An 18,166-nucleotide genomic window follows, 5' to 3' on the forward strand; every position below is an offset into this window, starting at 1 on the left:
TGCTTTTCGATGAAAGGTGTAAAGTTGACTTGAACGGTTCCAAGTTCCCAAAAAACTTGGTGGCGACTCTAATATGTCTTAATTCGATTCGAAAGGACCTCGAGTCGATTATGCCTAGTGTGGATCCCGCGGACGCAGTTCCCGAGGGCCTTGTCCACACTAGCCATAGCTTTTTCAAACTTCAAATTGATTGTGTCAATGTGAGCACTAAGTTGAGCACCCAATTGAGTAACGGAGTCCACTTCATGCTTTCCTCCTCTAGTAGCCTTGCGAGGTCTACTATATTGTGAGTTATGGACCGCCATTTCCACAATTTTGTTCCATGTTTGATTGTCATCAACTTCGGTGAACATTCCATTTGATCCCATGTTGAGAATGTTCCTTGAATCTTCATATAGACCGTTCCAAAATTGTTGTACCAAGAACCACTAGCTAAGTCCATGGTGAGGACATGAGCGACAAATTCCCTTGAACCGCTCCCAAGCTTCATACAAATATTCTTCATCCCTTTGCTTAAAACCCGTAATTTGAACTCTTAGCATGTTAGTCTTTTCCGGTGGGTAGAATTGTTTGTAGAAAGCTAGAGCCAATTTCTTCCAAGAATCAATTCCGAGAGTGGCCTTATCAAGGCCCTTCAACCATTGTTTCGCGGTGCCAATTAGAGAAAAAGGAAATAAGACCCATCGAATTTGGTCTTGAGTTACACCGGTTTGAGAGATCGCATCACAATAGTCACAAAAGGTTTCCATATGAAAATGAGGGTCTTCACTAGGCATCCCCCCAAATTGGCTCCTTTCGACTAATTGGATAAAGGCGGATTTAGCAATAAAATTTCCGGTCATATGTTGTGGTGTGGGAGTACTATTGGGTAGGTTCTCCTCGGTGGGTACGGAATATGATGAAAACTTAGGCATTGTGGGTTGATTTTGTGTGGTATTTTGTGTTGGGTTCTCCTCACCTTCTCTTGAAAAAGGGTTGATGCACTCAATAGTTGGTTGAATATCTACAACCTCACTAATACCTCTCAAATTCCTCCTAGCAAGTCTTCTATTGGTTGTCAAAGTTCTTTCAATTTCACGATCAAAAAGTAACAAATCACCTTGTGACCTTCTAGACATGCAAAATATCAAACAACTCGAAAACAATTAGAACAATCCTTGAGGAGTTTTACTTCCCCAAGGCAAAGAAAGACACAACTAATAACAATGTAAGAAAATCTAAATCAAGTTAACACCGTCCCTGGCAACGGCGCCATTTTTGGTCCGGTTCCGTGTTCACAATTGAAATAGATGTTGTCGTTGGGTCACGTCCGAATCAAAACACAATTTATAGCTTCACAAACAACTCTACAATTAGTAAAGAGGCAAGTAAAGGTCGGATCCCAAGGGACGGGAATTGAGATGAGATTTCTATTGAAACTAGTGGTGTCTTAGGGGTGTCACAATTTGGGTTGATGTAGAAGGTCACTAAACTAAATAGAAATGAAAGTAAATAAGCACGATGAATTAAAAAGGGTTGTAAACAATTGATAAAAAGCACTAGGGTATCATGGGGTCATAGGGGAATCATGGGAATTGATCATACAAACATGTTCTCAAATTATAAGCAAGCAATTATTGTTGTGATGGATTGAGTTGGGTTATATCTTATAATCCTAGGAAAGTTTGGGTCCCGGAGCCGAATCGATTAGATTGTACAACACCTACAAGTCGACTTAATCTTCCCTACTCAACAACATGCATGGTCTAATGAGACTCGAGTTGGTTTATGTCTTACAAGTCTCATTGAAAAGATAGGTGATGGGTAAAAAATGCAAAGATTCATAGGCTCACATTCCATCAAACGTAACATGTGCATGAGTTGAGATCAAAACAAGCAAGCAAATAAACCATGAAAGCATATTAATTTAAGCATGAATCATTCCCCATGTTGGTTTCCCCTAATTACCCATTAACCCTAGCTAGGTCACTACTCACTCATTATCATGTTGATCATGCTAGAAAGATTGTCAATCATACCAACAAAAGGAAACATGATGAATAAATGAAAGTAATTAACAATAATTAAAAAGGGATTAAGAGAATTATACCTACTAATGATTCCAATAATAAAGCAAAGAATAAAAGAAGTACTTGATGCGTGATTGAGAGGTTGTCAATCTCCCAATAATAACCCAAATAATCTTGAATTACCCAAAATAAAGGATGAACAAAAGAGAGATTAATGAAATAAAACTTGTATTAAAACTTGATTAATTGTTGATTACAAAACTAAAGAGGGATTTGATTGATATGAACTACTCTAATTCTTGATAAGAAGAACATCCTCTTCTAATTAGACTAATGGGGTATTTATAGTGGAAATTAGGTGGATGCATTAGGGTTAACTAAGGGCTAAACTAGTAATTACAATTTTTAGATTGAGCAGGGAGACGCCGGTATTTTTCGAAGGAAGGGCTTCTTTCTTTAAAGCTTGGAGAAGACGAAATTGTGCTGGACTGGAATCCGGGCGTATTGGTGTCGGGACGGGCGGATTGTAGCAGGGGAAGACGGACGTCTTCAAGGGAATCCGGGCGGATTCTGGGGCTGCAGCCCGGGCGTCTTTGAAGGAAGACGCACGGATTGTGCTTGTGGAGGACGGGCGGATTCAAGGCAATCCGCTCGGATTGTAACTCAGCATTGTTTCTTCTTCTTTTCTTCCCTTTTCTTTATAAAATCCTTGGGGATTTCCTCGGGGATGCAAGGATCCTTTCTCGTCATTGCCCATCTAGCATAATATGTACAAAGGCCTTCTAATCTTGTCACTCCTTGAAGCTTGGTCATTGAATTCAATCAACTTAGTCTCGTTTTTCCATGAAAATGCAAGATTCTTACTCCTTTCCTACCAAGGGATCAAAATCTCAAACAATATGCAAAACAAAGAACTAAAGACAATAAATGACCCAAATATGCACTAAAAAGCATGGGAACAAGGCTAATTCGGGGGCTAAATATGCGCTAATTATGGTCACATCAGAAACATAATAAAAGATGATTTTTACACCCTCATACTTAGATGTTTGGTTATGGCGAGTGACCGACGTAAGTGTAACAACTCGTTTGATCGGAAAAAACTCAGTTTAAAACCGTTTTGGTACGTAAAAGAGTGTTTTAAAAGTTTAGTGATGGTGTAGTGGTCGAAGTGGTCGGTCAAGTGATTTAATGCACGATGACGGTACCAAACAATGTGTAAGGCTCGTGTTTACGATCGGTAGGTCGTAAATACGCGTCGGGTTGTGACTTAAGAAGTCGAGTCGAGAATTTTAAGGAGAAATGTTGGAGCTTGTGTCCTCCACAAATTAGTGTGATAACATTTGTAAATCTCTTACAGGTTCACAAGGGTATACTTCGTATATTTAATCAGTTGATTAACGTTTACCTAATAACGGTTGGCTTGCTAGAAAGTTTTACGTTATTATCATACAGATGGCGGTGATCAGCTGGTCCCTAAAGGTCACACCTATAGGATGTGTTTGAGAGATGTGGTTATAGAAATATGATCACATTGATGCCTAATATGACTAAACAGTTAGTCAATGTGTTGATGAGACAATTATTTAATGAAGATTAAATAATATTAGTTGAGACGATTAACTGTCAATTCGTAAATTAAATATAATAAGTTATATTTAATTAAATGTATGTAATGATAGCTTGGACGAATTAATCTGTTAATTCGTAATTAAATGTAATCGGTTATATTTAATATCAACAAGATGAATGTGTCATAGTGGTAATAGTGAGGGTACACAAACCAAGAGGTCATGAGTTCGATCCTCACTAGATGGCAATTTAACACATTTTATACATTTTTGGAATAACCAAAAATAAGGAGATTACACTCCTTATTTCGGTTATATGGGCCGAAATTAGGAAAGATTATATCTTCCTAATTGACTCCCATATTTCGGTTACCATAAGAAGGAAAGGGAGATCATTTTATTCTACCCTAATTCTTTTTAACCTAGCCTCCTCTCTCATCAGAAAAAACACAAAAAAACAACATAATTTTACAGAAAATTTTAGATCGATTCTAGCAAAATCAGAAGGGCATATCTCATATCGTCTTGGGTGCAACTGATAGGCGAATATCTACTTTGATATTGTTCTTAGGCCATATTTGCTAGGACCGAAGGTTATTTCTGAATCCTTTATTTTGTTTATGTATTTTATTTATGACTAGTGATCGTCTTAATTAAATTCGTTATAATCCTTCGTTTTAAGGGAAGTATACAGATTATTTCCCACAAGTGGTATCAGAGCAAAGGCTACGAATTTTAATTTTGATGATTATCATAAAAAATGTATGTACACTTTTAGGGTTTCCGAAAAAAAATTAGGGCACGGCTGTTTTTTTTTGTTAATGCCGATTGAAAAAAAAATGTTTGCAGCCGATGTTTGTTCTTTTTGATGCGAGATTTCCATTTTTATTTTTCATAATGTTGTTTTAATCAGTTAAAATTATCATATGAATAATTGGTAGATGTTTGATTTGATGCAGATTAAGTTAAAACATAAATGGAATCGTCATGTTTGATTTAATGCAGATTAAGTTGAAAATTAAAAGCCATTAGGGTCCTAATTTAAAAACCGTGAAATTTTTTTTTTTTTCTGTTTCTGTACTGTTCACGGATGAACAGTATTAAAAAAAAAAATTGTTGTTTTTTTTGCTCTCGGTTTTTCGATTAAAGTTTTTTTGCGGTTGTTTTTTTTATGCCGTTTTGGAAAAGCATCCGGGAAAAAATTTTTTTTTTTTTTGTTGTTACTGTTCACAGGGGACAGAATTTAAAAAAAAAAAAATTTTGTTTCGGGTTTTACAAATAAAACCGTGTATAAAATAAGAAAAATGCTTGTTTTGTTTTTCTTTGTTTATGCCGAGACCAAATAAAAAAAAGGATTTTGTTTTATTTTGATTTTGGCCAATTAGTTATTGTGAAACGGTTCACAATTAAATGATACCGAATTATTTTAAAGCAGTTTAAAATTTTGACGGATTGAATTCATATTACAAGTTTAATATGGGTTAAGATTGAAATTAATGTGATTAATTGAGGAATTGTCACTTAATTTGATTTAAATAGATGGTTTGGATAAATTAATCAACATAATTAAGGAATTGTGTCATGTATGTTTAATTTATTTTAGTTGATGCATTATATTTTATTTTTGTTGAATGAATCGATTGAATGAAGTTTATTTACGTATTTATTTTTGCAATTGGTTGTAAATTGTAATTCTTAGTGTGGCCTTAGTCAAATTATGTTTTCGTAATGAAGAAAACATAGTTTTTTATGTAATTATGAGATCTCGAATCTTCTTTATTTTTAGTTTTGGGTTTTGAAATTAGATTGTAATAAATAGGTTTATTATGTAATTTTAAGTATTGTAATTTCAAAGAAGACTAAAGATGGCGATTGGAGCTCACTCCCTCTACATGGATCAAGATGGAACATCAAGACAAGCTTCTCGGGTCCAAGGATGGATTCCAAACTTGTATTTATTGTTCATTTTGATAGGATAGGCCACACTAGGACTTTTACTGTTTTTACGTTTTCATTCTTATTGCTTTTCATTCACATGTTAGTTTATGCATCATATTCCGCCTAAAACCGAACCACCTACTACTAAAATGCATGAAAATTGACTCATATAGGTTGTATGTTAGTTTTCATGGACATACAAATGTCACAGTCTTTTTAAGCCATCACCTTAGTTTATTCATTCTCGCATGCTAGATATTAGTTCACTTAAAATGAATTAAAATAAAGTTGATGGGATCTTCCTCTAAAACGGAAATTGAGATTAGTCTTTATAAGGGCAAACAACTATGAATCCCTTCTTCATCGGTAGGCATAATATGACCCCTTCTACGTTGGGTAAGTAGTTGTGTTGACTTAGTTTACCTCAACATATAGTCCGAAGAGTTTCTCGTGATTATGATGGACTAAAGACAGAATTTACAGAAATTTATCGACCAAGAATTATAACGGTAGAATTAGCTAAAGGGTTAGCTTATCAATTTACAGAGAATTGAGTCTTGGGATCATTTATATAATTCTTGAGGGAGGTCAATTGTATAAATGTTTTGAGTCTTCGCGTTATGACAGTAGTTCATTAGACTTAAAAATATAAACGATGCACATGCTTATTATTTTTATTCTTCTTCTCGCAGTGTAGAACACGATTATTTTTCATAATACTGTTACAACGAAATGGCTGGAAATAACGCAATCCCAATGCCTAGTGCCACACTTGATCGCGCGTCCTGGCTAAAAGTATTCATGGACCAGATGAATCAGTTCACACGTCTGAAAAATGATGGGTCCAACTTTGCGGACTGGGAGGCGGTACTGCTGAATCGTCGCCATTGCCGACGGTAAGCTCAAGTACTTAATCGAGCCAATACCGGTCAACCTGTGCCCCAATGCAGAGTCAACGAGACACTCGCTTATAGTGATTTCGTTATGGAAGCGGGTGCGATAAAGAACGTACTCATCTTTGCAATGGAAACCAATTTGCAGAGACGCTTCATTGCCCAAAGTGCAAACAAGATTTTCACTACGCTCACTAACGAGTTCTCAAAAGCACCGAGAATCGTTACATATGAGCATACCCGTCGCTTCTTTGATGCGAAACTCCAGAAGGGCCAACCGGTTAGCCCACACATTCTTCACATGATTGAGAATGTCGAGAAGCTGGAGGCACTGAATTGTAAAATCAGTGAGAGCATTGTCATTGACCGAATGCTTCATTCTCTTCACGATGGTTTTGCCCTTTTCAGGGCGAACTACTACATGAATGACTTGAAAAAGAGTCCTCATGAGCTACACTCCCTTCTCGTACAGACCGAGAAGGATATGAAATTGAGTGGGAGCATGAAGCAGGATGTTCTCACGATTCACAACAAGGGTAAAGGTAAGGACAAGGCTCATGGCGACCTAGCTGTAGGTAAGCCAAAGTTCAAGAAGCCAGGAAACGGTAAGAGTGCGCCTGGTGAGACTAGTGGCTCACAAGGCATAGCAAGGAGCAAGGGCGGTGACATAGAGTGCCACCATTGTCACAAGACTGGACATTGGAGGAGGAACTGTCCCATTTACCGTGAGGACATCAAAGCAGGCCGCGTCGTTCCTGTTGGTATGTCATCTTATATTCATATGATTGAGATTAACCATGCAAGTTTCGGAACTTGGGTACTTGATACTGGTTGTGGTTCTCATCTGTGTAATCATTTGCAGGGCTTAAATAACATCATACCTCTCGAAAAGGGTAATGTGGACCTGCGAGTCGAGAATGGAGCACGAGTTGCTGCTGTCTCGAAGGGAACATATGTAATCCAACTCCCTAGTGGTTTTGAGTTATTTTTAAATAACTGTTACTATGTACCCAGTTAGTCTAAGAACATTATTTCTGTTTCCGTACTTGCTAAAGACGGTTTTGCATTTTCAATAAAGGATAATAGCTGTATTTTCTCTTTCAATGAAATGATTTATGGCAAAGCAGTTTCCATGAATGGAATTTATATCTTAGACCAAACCACAGAAGTATTAGACGTGAATAATAAGAAAATAAAGGTTGCCGACAAAGATAAAACCTATCTATGGCATTGTCGAATGGGACACATAAATGAGAAACGCGTGAAGAAACTCGTCGATAATGGGACTATTCCCGCATTCGATTTTTCTACATATGGCACGTGTGAATCATGTCTCATTGGCAAGATGACTCGAATTTCCTTCAAAGTTGTTGGAATGCGCGCTAGTGACCTATTAGGACTCATACATACTGATGTTTGTGGACCTATGTCAATTACCGCTAGAGATGGCTATAGATATTTTATCACTTTCACGGACGATTTGAGTAGATACGGTTATGTCTACTTAATGAAGCATAAAAGTGAGTCCTTTGAGAAATTCAAGGAATACCAGAACAGGGTACATAACCAACTGGGTAGAAAGATTAAAGCCCTCCGTTCAGATCGGGGTGGCGAATATCTTTCAAATGAGTTTGATCAACACCTTAAAGACTGTGGAATCGTTCTACAGTTAACTCTACCTGGAACACCTCAATTAAATGGTGTGTCCGAACGGAGAAATCGAACCTTACTTGATATGGTTCGATCCATGATGAGTCACACGGTAGTGCCTGATTCATTATGGGGTTTTTCTCTTTTGTCAGCTGCTCTTATACTTAACCGAAGTCCGTCTAAAGCTGTCGACAAGACTCCATATGAAATGTGGAAGGGAACGGTACCTAACTTGTCCTTTATTCGGGTTTGGGGCTGCAAGGCTTATGTCAAGTAGAGACACGAGGATAAGCTCGGCCCGCGATTGGTCAAGACATACTTTATAGGTTATCCAAAAGGAACATTTGGTCATTACTTCTATTCGCCTACCGAACATCGAGTTTTTGTTGCGGCTAGTGCGACGTTCTTAGAGAAAGAATTTCCCGAGAACAAGACGAGTAATAGAACCTTCGAGCTGTCGGAGATTCCAGAACCAACAACCGAGGAACAGATGGAGGAAGTTGTTCCTCCAACTGATGATACGGTTAATATTCCTGAGGAACCTAGAAGGTCGGGTAGAGTCTCTCATCCTCCGGACAAATACATTGGTATGGTCGAGGAGAATGACGTTTTACTCCTAGAGAGTAATGAACCCGTTACCTATAAAGGTGCTATGACCTGTTTCGACTCAAAGCTATGGCTCGAAGCCATGCAATCCGAGATGGACTCCATGTATGAGAATAACGTATGGGATCTAGTTGATTTACCTAATAAGGTAAAACCTCTACAGTGCAAATGGCTTTACAAAATAAAGCGTCCTGTAGACGCGCAACCAGATACCTATAAGGCACGACTTGTGGCAAAAGGTTTCACTCAAGTGCACGGATTGCATTATGATGAGATTTTTGCACCTGTAGTTATGCTACGTTCCATTCGGATAATCTTAGCGATTGCCGCATTTCATGATTATGAGATTTGGCAAATGGATGTAAAAACCACCTTCTTAAACGGTTATTTGGAGGAAGAGTTGTACATGGTGCAACCCGAAGGTTTCATTGATCCTGAACATCCTAAAAAAGTATGCAAGCTTAAGCGTTCCATTTATGGACTTAAGCAAGCTTCTCGGAGTTGGAATCATCGTTTCGACCAGGTGATAAAAGAGTATGGTTTCACTCGATCGGTCGAGGAACCATGCTTATATATCAAGTCGAGTGGGAGCAAGATTGTATTCTTGATATTGTATGTCGATGACATACTCTTGATTGGGAATGACATTCCTCTCCTATCTTCGGTTAAAGAATGGTTGAAGAACCATTTCCAGATGAAAGATCTGGGTGAGGCACAGCGCATTTTAGGAATCCGTATCTACCGAGATAGATCACGACGGACGTTATCACTTAGTCAGGAGTCTTATTTGGATAAGATTCTTGAGAAGTTCAGCATGACCAACTCCAAGAACGGGGAACCTTCCAGTGACGACTGGGATGCAGTTGAGCAAGTCTCAGTCACCCACGACGCCTGAAGGGATTGAGCGCTTGGGTCGTGTTCCTTATGCATCTGCAATAGGATCGATCATGTATTCCATGATATGCACACGTCCAGACGTGGCATATGCATTGAGTATGACGAGTAGGTACCAAAAGACTGCAGGTGAAACACACTGGATAGCTGTCAAAAACATCCTCAAGTACCTACGCCGGACTAAGGATTGGGTATTGACTTATGGAGGCGATACTAAGCTATGCGCAATCGGTTACGCATATGCTAGCTTCCAAACGGATCGAGATGATTCAAAATCTCAGTCCGGGTTCGTCTTCACTCTTAATGGTGCTGCGGTCATCTGGAAGAGTTCCAAACAGAGTGTTGTAGCAAATTCTACTACTAAATCCGAGTACTATGCCACTTCGGAGGCAGCAAAGGAAGCGATATGGATGCGTCAATTCTTACAAGGACTTACAGTAGTTCCTAGTTCGAATGACCCGATCACCATCTATTGTGACAATAGAGGTGCCATCTTCCCGGCTAAGGAGCCAAAGTCTAGCAACAAATCTAGACATGTACATCGGAAAGCTCACCTGATCCGTGATTACGTGGAGCAAGAGGAGATAGTGATAGACAAGATTGCGACGGATGATAACATCGCGGATCCTCTCACTAAACCGTTGAATTATGATAAGCATGTAGGGCATGTTAATTCCATGGGAATTAAACGTGTTCCTGAGTTGTAGTACTTGATTATGGATTTGATACATTATCTTTTTCATATACTATTTATAACTTCATCGTTTTATATATAATATTTTGTTTTTCATGTGGATTGTACTGATAACATTGAACGCCACAAAGTGAACTGAATTATATTATATTTGTTTTGGTCCGTAATCGCCAATTTGAGCTGATAACTCCGGCTATTATATTATGCAGTCGATTGATGGTGGGTTCAACGAGCCATAAGTTAAACGGTTGACTGATCGATCACAGATGTGAGATTATAACGATACCTCGTAGGATAATTTTTTGTGATAACGTAATGGAGTCCTAAATGTTTAAAAACATTCGGTGCCAGGTCGTGGATAGGACATCCATTGTGTTCCTAGAGTCGATTCTTTTGACTATCGACTGTCTCTTGAGATTAAGGCAGTTTTTGGGTGACTTTGGTTTCTTTCTCACGGCCTGCCGTGAATCGGAGGCTAAGTAGATTTTTTTCGGGTCATTTCATACTATGCTTACATCTGCAGGATTCGAGTTGAGGAAAATATCCAACCCTTATCAAGTATAGTTATTTCTCAGGGCCACTCGAGGAGTTGTAACTGAAATGCATGGCCATGCTCGAATGTTGATTCGTTTATCAGTTAAGTTACTCTCTAGTCGGGAAAACCACTCTTGATATTGATCGCTTGTAAAATACGACTTTTGTGAATACGGATTTGCAAATTATTTTATATTGAGTGGGAGAAATTTTAGGATATGAGAATCGGTTATCGCACATACACTTGTGAGGACAAGTGGGAGTTTGTTGGAGCTTGTGTCCTCCACAAATTAGTGTGATAACATTTGTAAATCTCTTACAGGTTCACAAGGGTATACTTCGTATATTTAATCAGTTGATTAACGTTTACCTAATAACGGTTGGCTTGCTAGAAAGTTTGACGTTATTATCATACAGATGGCGGTGATCAACTGGTCCCTAAAGGTCACACCTATAGGATGTCTTTGAGAGATGTGGTTATAGAAATATGATCACATTGATGCCTAATATGACTAAACAGTTAGTTAATGTGTTGATGAGACAATTATTTAATGAAGATTAAATAATATTAGTTGAGACGAATTAACTGTCAATTCGTAAATTAAATATAATAAGTTATATTTAATTAAATGTATGTAATGTTAGCTTGAACAAATTAATCTGTTAATTCGTAATTAAATGTAATCGGTTATATTTAATATCAACAAGATGAATGTGTCATAGTGGTAATAGTGAGGGTACACAAACCAAGAGGTCATGGGTTCGATCCTCACTAGATGACAATTTAACACATTTTATACATTTTTGGAATAACCAAAAATAAAGAGATTACACTCCTTATTTCGGTTATATGGGCCGAAATTAGGGAAGATTATATCTTCCTAATTGACTCCCATATTTCGGTTACCATAAGAAGGAAAGGGAGATCATTTTATTACACCCTAATTCTTTTTAACCTAGCCTCCTCTCTCATCAGAAAAAACACAAAAAAAAACAACATAATTTTACAGAAAATTTTAGATCGATTCTAGCATAATCAGAAGGGCATATCTCATATCGTCTTGGGTGCAACTGATAGGCGAATATCTACTTTGATATTGATCTTAGGCCATATTTGCTAGGACCGAAGGTTATTTCTGAATCCTTTATTTTGTTTATGTATTTTATTTATGACTAGTGATCGTCTTAATTAAATTCGTTATAATCCATCGTTTTAAGGGAAGTATACAGATTATTTCCCACAAGAAAAGAGGGGGCGGACACTCGCGTAACTTCTCAAATGGGGGCATTTGAGGGGTATTTATAGGAGAATGAGTGGTTGTGTGAGTTTTGAGCGACGTGGCCACCTGGGCTGCTCAAAGAGGCGCGAGCCACGTCACGGGTCTTCGAGCTGTGTTGTCACTTTCACAACAAACGCAATCATGATTTGTTCTATCCTAGGTTTTGTAGTCACATGTTTGGTACTTGACCAACATGAATCCGGGAAAACTTAAGGTAGAAGGTTTGAAATGTTTGGTTTTTTGTGGTTGACTCGGTTTGACTCGTTGTTGGAGTCGGGATTTGAATTTTTGAGTCGGTTTTTGGTCCGGTGCCGGTTTTGACTCTAGTTAGTGTCATTGCGACCCCTTCGCCGTGCATTAAACACTCCAGGTATTTTTGAAATGTTTTGAAATGTTTTATTTTCGAAATCGTTTTAAGTTTTTCGACGTAAAGTTGTACACAAACTGTCGATCAAATGCCGCGATTCCAAAGCATGTTGTAGTCCGATAATCATCGGGTGTTTGTTGGAGTCTCAGCAGATACTGGGTATATACAGAGCCCCCACTTTGACTGAGGCTTGGACAGAGCCAAAGTCAAAGTAGAGCTCCCAGGTCAATCGAAGATTACAACCTGGTGACCCAAGCGACGTCGAGGCGGCTCGAAAGGATTCAGGCCAAGGACCTGCCGTCGGGAAGGGCGACGCCAAGGGGACTCGAGGTTACGAGCCAGGGACCTGTCGTCGGGAACAGTTTAGAGTCTGTCGACTATCCGTGTGGGTCGTTTAAAGTCCGTTAGACAACGTACCAAGGCTCGCCAGCCATAGGAAGGAGTCATACCTGAGGCATCTTCGGATATGTCCTTGCACTTTTGCGGACAAAGGCTCGCCAGCCAAAGATAAGGAAATGTACCTGAGGCATCTTCGGGATGTGTCCTTGAATGCATGCGGACAAAGGCTCGCCAGCCGATGGTAAGGAAATGTACCCGAGGTATCTTCGGGATCTGTCCTTGAATGCTTGCGGACAAAGGCTCGCCAGCCAATGGTAAGGAAATGTACCCGAGGCATCTTCGGGATTTGTCCTTGAAAACTTGCGGACAAAGGCTCGCCAGCCATTTTAAGGAAATGTACCCGAGGCATCTTCGGAATCTGTCCTTGAAAGCTTGCGGACAAAGGCTCGCCAGCCGATGGTAAGGAAACGTACCCGAGGCATCTTCCGGATTTGTCCTTGAAAGCTTGCGGACAAAGGCTCGCCAGCCAATGGTAAGGAAATGTACCCGAGGCATCTTCGGGATCTGTCCTTGAAAGCTTGCGGACAAAGGCTCGCCAGCCATTGTAAGGAAATGTACCCGAGGCATCTTCAGGATCTGTCCTTGAAAGCTTGCGGACAAAGGCTTGCCAGCCGATGGTAAGGAAATGTACCCGAGGCATCTTCGGGATCTGTCCTTGATGTTTGCGGAAAAAGGCTTGCCGGACGATGGTAAGGAAATGTACCCGAGGCATCTTCGGGATCTGTCCTTGATGTTTGCGGACAAAGGCTCTACAGCCGATGGTAAGGAAATGTACCCGAGGCATCTTCGGGATCTGTCCTTGAAAGCTTGCGGACAAAGGCTCGCCAGCCATGGTAAGGAAATGTACCCGAGGCATCTTCGGGATCTATCCTTGAAGGGTCGCGGACAAAGGCTCGCCAGCCACTGGTAAGGTCGGTTAATGAACCATGGGAATAGCCGCGCCCAATAGGCTTTTTTGAAAGTAGCGAACTCGTGATGCCGCTGTGGCAATAGTGAGTATGGATTTTCACTATCACTGTTTTTGGAATGAGCGGGTTCCGCGAGGAAGCCCCCTGCTAGTATTTGAAAGAATAGTGAATTTTGCATCTTCACCATTCGTCGTTCTTCTTTGGACTTGAAGTGGCGGTTTTGATCGCCGTTTGCTTGAATTTTGAAGGAAAATAGCAAATTTTGAGTTTGCTATTGCATTTGAAGTGACGTTTTATATGCCGCCGTTGACATTTGATGGAAATAGTGAATTTGGAATCTTCACTATTAATTGAAGTGACGGTTTATGTGCCGCCGTTGACATTTGATGGAAATACTGAATTTGGAATCTTCACTATTAATTGAAGTAACGGTTTATGTGCCGCCGTTGACATGTGTGGTGAAAATAGTGGAATTCAAATTCCAACTATTATTTTGAAAATGACGGTTTTAATTGCCGTTGCTTAAAATTTGGAGAAATAGCGGTTTTTGAATTTTCGCTATTATTTTGAAATTTTGAAGGGAAATGGTGAATTTTGATTTCACCATTATTTTTGAAATTGGCGGTCTTGATCGCCGTTTGCTTGAAAATTCTCAAAAATAGTGAATTTAAATTTTCACTATTCGATTGGAGGGACGATTTATGTGCCGTCGTTTAAATCTTTCGAAAATAGTGAATTTGAATTTTCACTATTTATTTTTGGGAAAAATGACGACCTTTAATATCGTCAAATGAAAATTTGAAGTTTGCTACGGGAAATTGGGCTAAAGCCCAAAATCCGCTGAAAGAGCAAGGGGGAGGCCTGGTTTAGGCGCGAGCCACCTGGCGAACCAAAGGGGCTTCCCTATTTTTCTGTTAAAGACGCGAGTTCAGGCCGCATATCATTCACTTCGTCTTCTTCATTTTCGACACAAAAACCTGCAAAAATCGTCATTTGAAGGACCTTTGCTAGCTTCCACTCATGCCATCATCAACAATGTCTTCTCAAGGTATGTATTTCCTCTTGAATCCATTCAAATTTGTTGATCTTTAGCTTGATTGAATTAGGGTGAATTTTGCCCTAAAAATAGAATTGGGCGTTTTTGATTGGGCTCATTTCGAGTGAAATTAATGCTTGTATTAGGTTAGAAACCTGTTTAGGAGTATAGGGGTGCTTTTAGTTTGCATTTTGGTCCCCGTTCCCGCTCCCTATGCTCGAAAAACGTGAGTGAGGCGAGAAACCGTCTCACTTCACAATGCCAAGTTTATTTGCTTGGGTAGTGGGTCCCACTAGGTTGCATTGTAGTTGGGAGAACCCGTATTCGCCATTTAAGGACCTTCGTTGGATGTTTGTAGGCCAAATTGGATTTTCGCCCTTTGCGACGGTCTTACGTCTGACCAAATAAGCGCCTGTTTGGGCTTGAATTGAGTCAGTTTGCCTTGAAAAGGACCTTATTGGTAATTTAGGTCACCTTGAGGTGTGATAAAATCACGTTAGCCTTTTGCGGTGGTTTTTTAATTTTGGCCGGTTTGGGCTCAAATTAGCGTATGAATTGCCTTTTTGAGCCGTAGAAAAATACCCCATTGTGTCGGGAATGTATTTTGGTTTGTAGGCGGACCCTGTAGGGGTCTTGAAATGCCGTTTTTATGATTTTGACTCGTCTTTTGCTTGAAAAGAGGGGCGAGTCATTTTTGTGTTTTTTTTTGTGAATGGTTTGGTTTGGTTTGGTTGGATTTTGGGCGGGATTGCCCTTGTTTTGTATGGCAGGTTGTGTTTTTTTGTTTTTGGATTCATCAATTTCATGCCGTCGTAATGCCGAAATTCCGGCTGACGTTTTTTGTTTGTAGGAGAGTGTTCGGGGCAGGCCGAGTTCATGGCTGCGACTCTCGAGGAGTTGTTCGGGACGGGCCCGGTTAGCACGCCCGTCGTGGTTGTGGGGGACGTCACTGAGGAGAAGAGACCTCTTGAGCAGACTGTTGGGGCCTCAGGGGCCGTCGAGGAGCGTGAGGAGCCCGTTGTTGGGGCTGCTAGTACTAGGAGAGCTCAGACTGGGGCTGAGGCTAGTACGTCCGGGAGGAAGGTTTCTACGAGGGAGCGTCGTCCTCGGGGGACCAGACGGTCGTTACGGGATGTCAACAGGGTCGTTGAGTTGGGTCCTACCCACCACGTCGAGTCTCGCGGCCATAAGAGGCGGAGAGTGGAGACAGCTGAGGACGATGCTGACGTCGCGAGTTGGAGAGCCAGCGAGTTCTGACCCCCGCGGGGTTGCTTTTACGGGCGGCGCCTGAGTGGGCCGAGGGTTTTGACGGTAGCCAGTTGTTGTTTTGACTGGACCGACACCTTTCCTACCGTGCTCACGAGGGCATGGTGAGTCGTATTCCTTGGTTGAATTTTGTCATTTTTGAAGTGTCGGGCCTAAATAGGCATTCTGACGTTGTCTGTTTTTGATTTCAGGAGATTGGCACTATGAGGACTTTCTCGGGCTTTTCTACCTGCTTGGGTCTCTACGACGTTCTCCGAGCCGGGTCGAGGGCGTTGGTAGAGAGGTCGGCTTTTAGGCCGTTGGTGGACGCTTGGCGGGACATTCACAGGTCTTCGATTAGGGCGAACCTGTGTTTGATCCGCGCTATGTTGGATCGGTATTGGGATACGACGTTGTCGTTCCACATGGAGTTTGGGGAGGTCGGCGTGACTTTAGAGGACTTCCTCATGGTATCCGGCCTTCCCTGTGGCGAGTTGCCTATTGAGTTTACCGAGACGCCGGAGAGAGTGTACTCTCCTGCGGTTACTGCTTTGATCGGTACTGCTTTGCCAGAGCCTTCCGACGTCACTCCGTACCTGATTGCGAGTTCGTATGTGAAGGACCAATTCACTGAGAGGGTGGTAGGTAATGCTCTGGCGCCGTTGGCGAGCCCTGATGCAGAGGTTGAGGCCGACGCGAAGGAGGCGCGGTTGTGGTTGTGGTACTTCTTGGGTGCCACGTACTTTGGTGACAAGGGTGAGCGCTTGTCGACCAAGGTGCTTCCTCTCCTCACCGACCTTGACATTTTGGGTCTGTTTGACTGGGTTACGCCGGCTTTGGCGAGTTTCACCCGGTACTTGCACGCGGCGGTGCATCCGGAGACAGTGGGAGCGGGTAGTGCTCCTGCTTTGGTTGGTCTCGGCCTCATCTTTGAGGTACGAGTTTTTCGTGGTAGTTTTTTTTTAGTTTGATTTTGATTTTGACTTTGGCAATTTTTGAGAAATTGGCTGATTTGTGTTTGATTACAGGCTTGGTTGTATGCTTACTTCACTCCTCAGCGTCCGGGGACTACAGACGGTGTTCCCTCGGCTTACCCTGCTATGAGGGGTTGGACGGTGGCTCGGAAGAAGTCGACTAAGTCGACTTACGTGGACTACAGGCGTCGCGTGAACAAGCTTCGGGTTGCTGATGTAAGCTTCCGCTCTCTTCCCCTTTTCCTTTATAGAAATAGATAGAGATAGGATGATTAGGTGGCTCATGAAGCCCCCAGTTAGCTGAGTAGCTTTGTTTTAAATGTAGTTTGTTGGGCGGCCTTGGGAGCACTACACGGGTGTACCGGCTGCCATCAGGGAGCGTTTGCGGCCTCGCAGCTCCCTGCGTCTGTAGTTGGAGACGGCGATTGAGCTGGTTTGGTACTTGGGCGAGCGTCTAGTTCGCCAGTGCTTTATCGAGACTTTCGTCATGCCGGTTGACCCGCCTAAGGTGTTGTTCCAGAAGTCGACTCCTGATGAGGTTGAGGAGCACCTTCACGGTCGGGGAGGTGAGGAGCTGCTGCTGCGGGACGCCAACTACGACACCTTCCGGTTGTCGAGGCTTGCTTGGTACCCGATTGAGGTATGTTTTCCTCTTTTCTTTTGTTTTCATTGCCTCTCTTGATAGGAGGGTTTGTCATCTTTGATGTGGATCCAAATGGCAGGGAGTCGACCCGCTGATGAGGACTCAGCCCCTAGCTTTCCCGACGGAGACCACTTTTCAGGGGTCGGGTGGCGAAGAGCTTCAGTTGCGCTTACCGGAGCCCGCGGCGGCCGAGCTGACCGATGCCGGCATGGAGTGGAGGTTGATTGTTCTGAGGGTGAGTTCCTGACTTGAACACTTTCTCCAATTATACTTTGCATTACATTGTATTGAAGGACATTTTTTGTTTTGCAGGTGACGACTGTTAGTCACCAGAACTTGTGGCGGATGGCTAACCGCTGGAGGGCGCTTGCTGGTGACCTGGCTACGTGGGAGGCTCGGCTTTCTCAGGTACGTTTTGTGTGCTGTTTTTGTGTATTTGGTGTTGTATTTCACGTTTTTAGATTTTGAGGATCTATTATTGTGTTTTGTAGGGCACTGCGGATCCGGCGGAGCTTGCTCGGGTCC

General features: G+C 41.6%; 1 non-coding gene across 1 annotated transcript; it reads left to right on the forward strand.

Annotated features, from left to right (window-relative positions):
• The first annotated feature begins 435 nt into the window (after window positions 1–435).
• Window positions 436–542, forward strand: LOC141597912 (small nucleolar RNA R71). The gene has a single exon (XR_012523122.1). It is a non-coding gene; the product is annotated as a small nucleolar RNA R71 (small nucleolar RNA).
• Window positions 543–18,166: the final 17,624 nt, after the last annotated feature.

This window comes from Silene latifolia, chromosome 8 (assembly GCF_048544455.1).
Source record: "Silene latifolia isolate original U9 population chromosome 8, ASM4854445v1, whole genome shotgun sequence".
NCBI classification, from domain to species: Eukaryota; Viridiplantae; Streptophyta; class Magnoliopsida; order Caryophyllales; family Caryophyllaceae; genus Silene; species Silene latifolia.